Source organism: Camellia sinensis, chromosome 6, assembly GCF_055761805.1.
Source record: "Camellia sinensis isolate YWXY chromosome 6, ASM5576180v1, whole genome shotgun sequence".
NCBI classification, from domain to species: Eukaryota; Viridiplantae; Streptophyta; class Magnoliopsida; order Ericales; family Theaceae; genus Camellia; species Camellia sinensis.
This window is the reverse complement of record NC_138966.1, coordinates 110,531,507-110,541,347: the sequence shown is the minus strand read 5'-3', so window position 1 is coordinate 110,541,347 and position 9,841 is coordinate 110,531,507. Positions and strand designations below refer to the sequence as shown.

Sequence of the window (9,841 nt, the reverse complement as noted above, 5' to 3'; positions counted from 1 at the left end):
AAGTAGGAAATAGCAGCAAGCACGAGCTTCACAGTTGCAAATGATGGAGAACAATGGAGGCAAAAAGAGAGAGAAGAGCTTGAAACGGTAAAATGATCAACGAGGGTGATTCAAAAGACGAAAGTATTGTTTTGGGATATAGGAAGGACGAAAACGCGCGGGACTGTTCAAATTTTGCGGAGTACGAGGGCGGCGTGACAGCTGCAGTAAGCCAATACCGGCATGCCACGTGTCATAGGGATGAGAATCGATTCAGTTTTTGTGATTGAAGGGACGTTGTGACCGGACAAGCACAACTCGGCTTAAGTTTTAGCTCGGCTGGGAGGGTTAAAAGTATATAGCTCGGCTGGAAAGGCTAAAGGGTTTTTTAGCTTGGCTGAAAAGATAAAACTTTAGCCTGGTTTATAGACAGGTAATCCCTATCATGCTACGCATATGGAATTAAGGGGCAATTGAGAGGGTAATTTATACTTATAAATTGGGCCGAGCCGGGTAATAAGCCATTATGGGCCACGTTGCGAAGGACTGAGTAAAAAGGCCATGAAGTTACTCCGGCCCAAGAGAGGTGTAAAGTTACTCCGGCCCAAGAGGGGTATGAAGTTGCTCCGGTCCGAAAGAATCTTGAGGTTACTCCGGTCTAAAGGAAGCTTTGAACATAATCCAGTTGCCGTACTCAAAGTTAGTCCGGTCTTGGCTTATCGAGGTTATCTCGGCCATAACAATGCTGTTTGATAGCTCGGTCTGATCACACCGTGGTTGGCGCTAGGAGAAACCTAGGTAAGAGCAGAGGATAGAGAACCGAACTAATTATAGTTCGGCTAAGAAGGGCCATGCTTACTTCGGTCGTATGGTAGTTCGGCCATGGTAGAACCATCTCACTTGGTTTAAGCAGTGAGGGGGGTGTTGAGGGATAAGCATTATCCTTCAGGAGTATGAATCCTAGGAGGACTCTGCATGGGGGAATAAAAGTCTTACTAGGATTGTACCATACGAAATCTATAAAAGCTCACAAACATCACCTATGGAGAGGTAACACAACTTTGCTTTCTGAATACACAGAGCTTTAGTCTATTTGTCAAGCTTACTGACTTAGCCATCGGAGAGGTTTCCGGCACACACCCGCCGGCTAGCTCACGTTTGTGTTTTCAGGTGATAAAGCGACGTCGTAAGGAGGAGCGCAGACTTGATCAAAAGGATTATACGAGAAGGTTTATTTCTTTCCCGTACAGTGAGGTTATAACGGTATATCAACGCTTATGCATAAATATTTATAAATTTAGTCAATATTAAATAAGTTTTCTATCACTTAAAAATTTATTAATTTTATCAAATTGACTTAATAAATTTTTACTTAAAACAATGGGTCATTCTATTTACACATCACTTTTCCTTTCAAGACAAACCATTAATTAATTTATTTTTATAAATGATAAGTTATGATACATCCCATTTGTGTATTTACCATAAAAGATAAGAATCAATATAATATAAATCATCAATTTCAAACTTGTTCCTTACGCATCTTTTCTGTCAAGAATCCGAAAACCCTAAAACCAAAATCAAAAACCCTTCAACAAATAATCAAAAATATAGTATTATTGAAGATTTTGATTGGATTCAATAAATGATGCATCTGACAATTCTCATTCGGAACAATGGAGCAATGAAAATGTTTTTTTTTTTTTTTTTTTTCGTCTTCGTTTTCGTTTATGAGTGGTAAATCGTTGTTCGGTTAACCAGAGGTGAATGATATATCATTGTTCGACAAACTACAATCGAACAAATTACATATGTTCAACAGACTACAATCGAACAAATTACATCTGTTCAACAAACTACAATCGAACAACTTACATATGTCCAACAGACTACAATCGAACAAGTGCAATTTGTTCGGATTACTACGGTCGAACTTTTTCATTTAATTCAACTCTATATTGCTGAACAGTTATAAATTTATGTATTTATTTATTTTTTTTTGAGAACTGTGTTGAGCAACACCACCGACGACGTCTTGATGAGTGTTTTCAGCAATGGTGCTCACCGGTGTGAATAAAGAATGGAGAGGGAGATGAATATCGTGGATGTGAGGTGTGTGGCTGTGTGGGGGCAAAGATGGAATTTTGTGTGTACATTGTTGTGGGTGGGTGTGTGAGTAAGGGTAAATATATAAATTTGTGGTGTGTGATGAGAAAAATATTTAATTTTACAAATTATTTTTAGTGTGTCTTTAGAAGTGATTTGCCTTGCAATTATGTTTCGTAACTCGAAACAATTGTGGCTCGAATGGCTCGACTACCAAAACGGCGTCGTTTTGGCAGCGTTTTTTTTTAAATTTTTTTTTTTAATGTTTTGCCTCTGAGCAGATGGAAGGAGACAGGAGGAGGAAGACAGAACAAGAGAAGGAGAAGACAGAGAGACAAGACCGAAGAAGAGAAGAAGAAGACAGATTTTTGATTTGGGTTTGATTTCGCTCTCTCTCTCTCTCTCTCTCTTCTTCTTCTTCTTCACTCCGAAAGCCTCCTCCTTCTTCGACATCCACAATCCGGATCACCGTCGAAGTCCATGACGAGCTCCTTCTCTTCCTCCTCTGTTTTGGGTTTGATTGATTTTGTTTGATTTAGTTTGTGGCTGATTGGTTTTGATTTTTGATTTTTGGGTTTGACTGATTTGGATTTTATTTCTTTTCCCAGGTTTTTGGGTTTGATTTGTTAGCTTTCCCAGATTTGGGTTTGAGAAATTGAACACAAAAGTAACAGAGATTGATGAAGAAATGGAGATGGGCAGTTACAAAAACATAAAAAATGAGAAGAATTGCAAGCTTGGAATCTTGGGGACCAGTGACATAGGTCTTAAGCCCTCCAATCTCTTGGAGATTTCCTGATCCACATATTGAGCTCAGGCTGGTGGGTTCTCAAAGCACTGTGAGGTTGCCATTTCCAACTCTACACAACCCACAACGCCACCACTTGTATACAATATATATATATAGGCATATCTGTAGAAGATTTGGACAACGGGAAGAGGGCATTGGTGGAGAAAGACTGTGAAGATTTGTAGAAGGAGAAGAATAGAAGAAACTGAGAAAGGAGAGAGAGGGTGAAAAGTGAAAAATCGGGCCACTCGAGCCACTAAAAATCGAGCTACGAAACATTGTTGTTTGCCTGGAGAGGAAAAGTGGTGTGTAAATAGAGCCAGCCTAAAACAATGGGTAAAGTACAGTCACCACCTTGAGGTTATTGACAATTTACTAATTTTATTCATTCTTCCCTCTTCTTATGCCTATGCCCTAATTCCTTTCACGACTATTTACAGACGGAGGTGTCTCTGTCTCTCTTGCTTGCTCTCTCTAACCCTGTTCAATCGCCCCTGATCATAAGAGCGATTTTGATTAGAGATCTCCAACTACATATCACCGTTTCCCTAAATTTTCTCTCTCTAACTCTGTTCAATCACCTCGATCTTCTCCATCTCCACCATGGTGAGTTCTTTGAACTATTTTCTAGTCCATTTTGCTTCGTTAGGGTTCATTTTCCGGGTTTATATACGTTGTATATACATATATATACATGCATTTGTGTTTATGTAGATGCAGTTTGAGTTGGTGTGTTTTGCTGGTTTATCTGTGATCTCCATGGTTTGTGAATACTTTCTATGATTTGCTTCAATTTCTCAGCTCATAGATATGATTTTGTTCAGCAGCTCCATTCATTTTAAGCAGTTGTATGGCTTTATGATCACTGTATTGTTCAGCAATCTTTCATACCACTTACTGTAAATTTGTAATACTGGTTTAACTATTTCTCTTGGTTTGCTCTTAATTATTTTGGCACTTAATTGAGTCCAACAAGCACTATACAAGCCATACATACTATGCCCCATATTCCTTTTTCCTCTCATGCTCTGCTCATACAGTTTAATTTCTCTCTTCCCATGTCAGTCTTGGTTTTTAATTTTGTTGTTTTTCCTTTGTGATGGTAGTTTTAAATTCTTAATTGGCAGGACTTTTGTTTTTTTTTTTATTGTTTTTTTTAATTTAATTTTTAATAATAAATTTATCTTATATTTTTTGTTTGCAATAGTTTTTGATTTTGTGTCACCTATATATTTACTTTTTAGTCGAGGTTTTGGAACCATTTCAGTTTTTATGGGCTACATGTTTGTTATACTTTATCTTTTGTGTTGAGTCCTAGAGGGTTATCCCTTATGCATTGAAGTAATAGAAAGAAAAAGCAACAACTAATACTGCTATAGTATCTCAATTTTCCCTCTTCCAAATTTTTTTGCAGGTCATTTAACTTGGAAAGTGCTTTGGCATCTCACAGAAAGGCCAAGCACAGTGCTGGACAATACATGGATTTAAAGAGAGAGGTTCTGAGTTCTGATTGGAAAATCTATGCTCAGTCTATTAGGTAATTTTTATAATACTAAACTTTACTGACTAGTAACTTTTTATATTGTGAGTGTTAATGTCAATTTGGTATGAATATAAAATTGTGGAAAGGTTCTTTCTTCAAAGAATGGTTAATTTTTTGATAAAGATATCATGGATTCACTTCATAGATTGCATGATGGAATCTCAAGTGCCCAATTATAGCATTATTAATCAGGATTAGTTTTCTTGCTTGAAGTCTATTTTACTTTGAGTGTTGCTCAGGGTGCTACTCGTGCTCTGTCGCAGTTATATACAAATGATGAATTTTCAGAATTCTATTAAACCTAAACTAATTTTAAAGCATTTTTCCAGTTCTGTAAGGGGAAAAAAAAAAAGAAAAAAAGTTTGGCCCTTGTTTTTGTATGAATTTAAACACACTTGAAGGAGTAATTTTGAGTGGAATGAGAACCATTGAACAGAGCATTATAGCATTATATGTTACCTCCTCATTTCAGTTTGTTTGAGAACCATGAATTGTGTAATGAAGGACAAACATTAAGATAAATTCATTGTGCCTTTCTATATTTTTATGTCTTTAGCTTCATACATTCACTGCTACCTCATGGAGATTTTTTATTATTATTTATCCTGTAATGGTGATGATATTGAAGGAATTTCTAAGGCTGTTTTGGTTCCTTCTGTGTCTTTTGATCAACTCCTGGGCGTTATCACTGACAAAACAACCAAATTGGCTTGAATAGTTAATGCCTTCACTTTTATCAGCAAGGTAAGCCTTACTTAGCAAGTTAATGTAGCGTTTCTAATATATAATCGAATAGTTTGCTATATTTATGCTTTTGAATTTTAACTTTGAGAAATTTAAAATTGTTATGCTTATGCTTTTGGGTTTTTGGAGCAGGACAGGTAACCACTGATCAACAAAATAAATAAGTCTATTGTGGTACCCTCCTAACCAAATACTCTCATGCATTGTGAGTAATTTTTTTTTATTTTGCATAATTGTTGTGGCCTGTTCAATATTCATGTAATAGATTTCTTGTTATCTTAGTTCTTATTTTTATATTTGGGGACTCTCTTGATCCAAAAGGAGGTGAGTTTGCTTTAGGGTGTTGACAAGGACATGAAAAGGCTTTCAATCCCTCTTTCTACAAGTGATGAGACTGATAATTGCACCATCATCTGGTATGATGTTCTTACACAATATCAAGTCAATATTCACAAGGACCCATAGTTAAAAAATATATATATATATATATATATGAATAAAAAAAGAATAAGTGGCATAGTTTCTCTCTCTCTCTCTCTATGTCATTTTTCATGCACAGATGGTGTGGCTGGTAATCACATGATAATAACTTCTTCTTGTGATCTTGTAGATCGATTTTTTTTTTTGGGTGGGGGGAACTTGCCGAAATACATGTAAGTTATGGATATTGAAATAAAATTGGGACTTAATGATACTTTTTTTTCGTGAAACTCATAGGTGCCTGTTTGAACTCTATCGTCAATGCTTAGGCGGCAAGCTGGGACAGCCACATTGGCATTGCGTCTTGCTTGAAGGGGGCACCTCGTCGGGCCATGTTTGTTGTTTCTCACTTTTTGGATACCTAATAACACTACTAGAAAAGTGACTTTTTACGTCTATTTTTTTGCGACTAACTATTTAACCATAACAAAAAAACAATATTTGCAACCGCCAAAAAGGCAGTTGCAAAAGTTAAATGAATAGAAATATATATAATTCAAAGCTACATGATTTTACTTCCCTCAATTTATTATTCCTATTTCTTTTATACACCAATGCCCTAGGCCCTTTCACTCTCACGACATTCACAAACTGTCTCTCTCGCTCTCTTGCTTGCCATAGTTGCAGCTCCAGTGGTATAAATCTCTGTCTCTCGGTCTCTCACTTTCTTAGACTCGAAATTTGATTTTCTGAAGAAAGTTGCAGCCTCTGTGAGATTTGATCGACGATGAAACAGAAAATTGTTGAGTGAAATTAGGTTAATTGTTTGATTGAGCAAAGAGAAAATATAGAGAGATGAGAAGCACGAACAACAACACTCTAGATACGACAAGTGCTGCTGCGACTGCGATCGCATCAGCTAGGACTCAAGCTTCGATTCGAATTTTAACTATAATTTGCGTTGCTTGTTGTGGTTGATGATTTGATTATCTCAATTAGATACATGAATCTCTAGAGTTTCGATTTCTAATTCTAAGCTCTGTAAAATCTGAACATTTGGGTTCAAGATCTGTTGATTATATATGTTACGTTGATCATTTCACTTTGTTTGATGTAGTTTTTGGAAATTATATTTGTTTAATGCTTTTTAATTTTTTTTTTTTTGCAAGTCATCCTGATCATCTTGAAATTGAGAAGGCAAAGAAGATGCTGAAGGTAAAAAACTGAGATGTATCCTACAATATATATATATATATATATATATATATCACTTTGTTAACTTTATTGTTTGGCACTAAGTGCTCGAATGAACAAGCACTGATTAGCAATACAAATGGTAAATTATTATTTATAATAGCCTTTGAAAGATTTGGTTATGATAAATTTTAATTTTTTCTGTTTTGGAGGAAATAACTATTGACATTGACAACCTGAAGCTCATCTTGTCATAATAGTTTGTGGCTCTGCTTTGGAGGTAATTTATACTGTTGTTATCTCTTTTGAAGTTGATAATGTTAACATTATTGGCCTAAATTAAAAGTTAATGTATTCTCTGTTTTTATCTTTGTTGATCCTTGAACATGTGTGCTGGATGTAGCTTAGTTTGATCGACATATTGCTTCCCTCCAAATTGTTCATTAGTCTCTTCTAATTGGTGCTAAATTAAAATCTTACAAATATTGTTATGACGAGTTTGTTTTTTTGTATCATGTTTTGAGTGATAAATCATTGCTTGAATTATTTTCTTCAGTTATGCTTAGCTTTATGACTGATTGCATTGGCATTATATGCTATGTAAAGATATTCATGTGCAAAGTGGATAAGCATCTTTTCTATACCTAGTCTTTATTGTAGGTTGTGCAATGATTTTATTGAATTTTGTCTTTGTATTGAGTGACCAGATTCAGATATTACATGGCTTGTGGGCAATGTGGCTGCTTTTATGCAATGTGGGCTGTTTTCTGTTCTGAATTTACATGCTGGTCCACATTTTTACCTCCAAGTTTTCTATTGACGGGTTTTGAAATGTGAGTATGCTGTCCGTGGTGAAATTGTTAACCTGGCCCAAGTAACATTGAGATTTCTGCGATACTCTTCAATATGATTTTAATTAAAATTTCAGCACTTGATAGATAGATAGATTGATAGCATTGCACCAGTAGAATGTTAACAAAAGAAAAAACCTGAATTCTGCCTTAAACAGAGAAAAAATGATTTTAATCAAGGAGAATGGAATGTGAGGGTGAAAGGAAGAAAAAAGAATAATTCTTGAAGATGTGTCATGAAATTCCCAGCCAAATTCATGGAATTTAGGCCTATTTAAGGCCATTGCATACTTTGCCGGTATCTTACTGTTTCTTTGCGGATTCGTATTCCCAGTTTCTATTTGGATTCTTACTTCTGCTATTTTCAAGTCTTTGGAATTCTTTTTATAAGATGACTACAAATAAAAAAATAATTCAGATTATTTTAACAAATAAACTGGTTTTGCTGCTAGATACAGCTCATGGATAGCCAATGGATGGAAGCCAAATTGATGGGGATTTAAATGAGCCAACCATGGTTGAGAAACTTGCAAGTTTAAATTTACTAGAGAATGACGAGGTTAAGAGCCTTGAGAAAAAAGAAATTTCTCAGCACGTGATGCCTCCAAGTGTGGATTCTATTCAAGTTTTGTTTAAGGAAGCGCTACATGCTAATGATTGAGCACTAATCTTAAATTGCTTATATACCCAAGATGTTAAGATTCTTCCTCAGTACCTTTTCCTTTGGTTATATGTTTAATGATGTGAAGGTATGACTCACCTAATACTATGTTCCTGTATTTCTTGCAGGTGATTGCAAATTCAGTCTCACTATTAAATCCATTTGATGTTATCAAACTTTTAGACCCACTGATATCTATAATCCAGTCTAGGTAAAACACGTTTGGCTTAATTGGTTTTATATAATACCTATGTATGATGGATTAAAGTATTGTTTTGAATGTTGCATATTATTATGAAATTTTCAACTAGTTTGTTAGTATTAGGAACTTTTGGTGATTTGGTCCTGTGCTTTTGTGGACTCGTGTTGACATCAAACTTTTTTTAGCTGGAAATGTCATGAAAAGGATTTCTATGCACAAAGCCATTCTTGTGGACTATTTGATGAATGATCATTTTATCGAGTATTATTATCAATATTTCTATTTCCATGCTTGAATTGACTTTAAATACATACTATTTACTAATCATTAGTTGTCTGTTTTATATTTGATGAATCTCTTACTGCTAACTTGTGCTTGAGAGTCAATGGACCTCTATTGATCACCCACACTCAGTGAACCTGTCAAGTTATTTTCAATGTGCCATTTATATTGGCTGTACAGTGTTAGCTGAGAAAGTTTGATATTGTGTTGGTTTTTGTCTTACTAGTGTTCAATAATCAAATTCACACCTCTTTTTGCTCGGACTTGTAGTTTCAATATTAGAGGTTGATGATTTGTTTCTGATATTCTCCTGACAGAGGGAGCAATGGTGGCAACAAGAGTGTGACAGGAATTCTTTCAGGACAACCTATATTCTTCAAGACTTTGTAACGAGACCGTAAAGAAGTGGCCTTTTTCTTGTTTCCATATACTAGTTTTTTATGTGAATTAGGGTGGGTAATTGCAAGGATTCTTGAATCAGAATTACTGTAACCTCAAATGTTTTTTTGTAATTGCAATAGGTGGAAAACCTTTGCAAGATTCTTTTATGAACTCTTATGAATGTTAAATTTTTTGTAAATATCTCTTTACATTTATTGTATATAATATTTGAATATGTATATATATATGAGAATATAAGTTGTTAAAATATTGTAGGCATGTTTTATTTTTTTGGTGACAGGAACGATGGTTGCTAATACATTATAGGTATTTTTTTTAGAACTTTTTTGGGACGGCAAAACATCAGTTGCTATAAGTAGATTAGGCGGTCACAAATAGTTTGCGATTGTTGTTTTGCGGTCGCAAAAAGTATTTGTTACTCTCACATTTGTGACTCCCATTTGCTGTTGCATGAGCCGTTGTAAAAAGTTTTTTGTGACTGTGTTTCTATTATTTGCGACGGCTTATAGCGGCCGCAAAACATGCTTTTTTTTAGTAGTGGAGGGTTAGTTTAGTAATTTCAATATTAGAGATATTTTTATTGATAATCATTAAATGTGCAATTCTTATTTTGTTTATACCTTAGATGGTGTTTGGTTATGATTCATTTTTTTTAGTTATGACTGAA

The 9,841-nt window shown here is 35.1% G+C and overlaps 1 long non-coding RNA gene across 50 annotated transcripts; it reads left to right on the top strand.

Annotated features, from left to right (window-relative positions):
* The first annotated feature begins 2,378 nt into the window (after window positions 1-2,378).
* Window positions 2,379-9,389, top strand: LOC145792827 (uncharacterized). Of its 50 annotated transcripts, none has more exons than XR_014332770.1 (13): window positions 2,470-2,599; window positions 2,694-3,211; window positions 3,316-3,481; window positions 4,290-4,412; window positions 5,137-5,162; window positions 5,300-5,367; window positions 5,484-5,578; window positions 6,752-6,797; window positions 7,037-7,056; window positions 7,484-7,609; window positions 8,080-8,321; window positions 8,417-8,499; window positions 9,090-9,389. It is a non-coding gene; the product is annotated as an uncharacterized LOC145792827 (long non-coding RNA). The 50 variants fall into 50 exon arrangements; XR_014332769.1 differs by having other exon boundaries at window positions 5,295-5,367; XR_014332767.1 differs by having other exon boundaries at window positions 5,047-5,162.
* The last annotated feature ends 452 nt before the right edge of the window (window positions 9,390-9,841 follow it).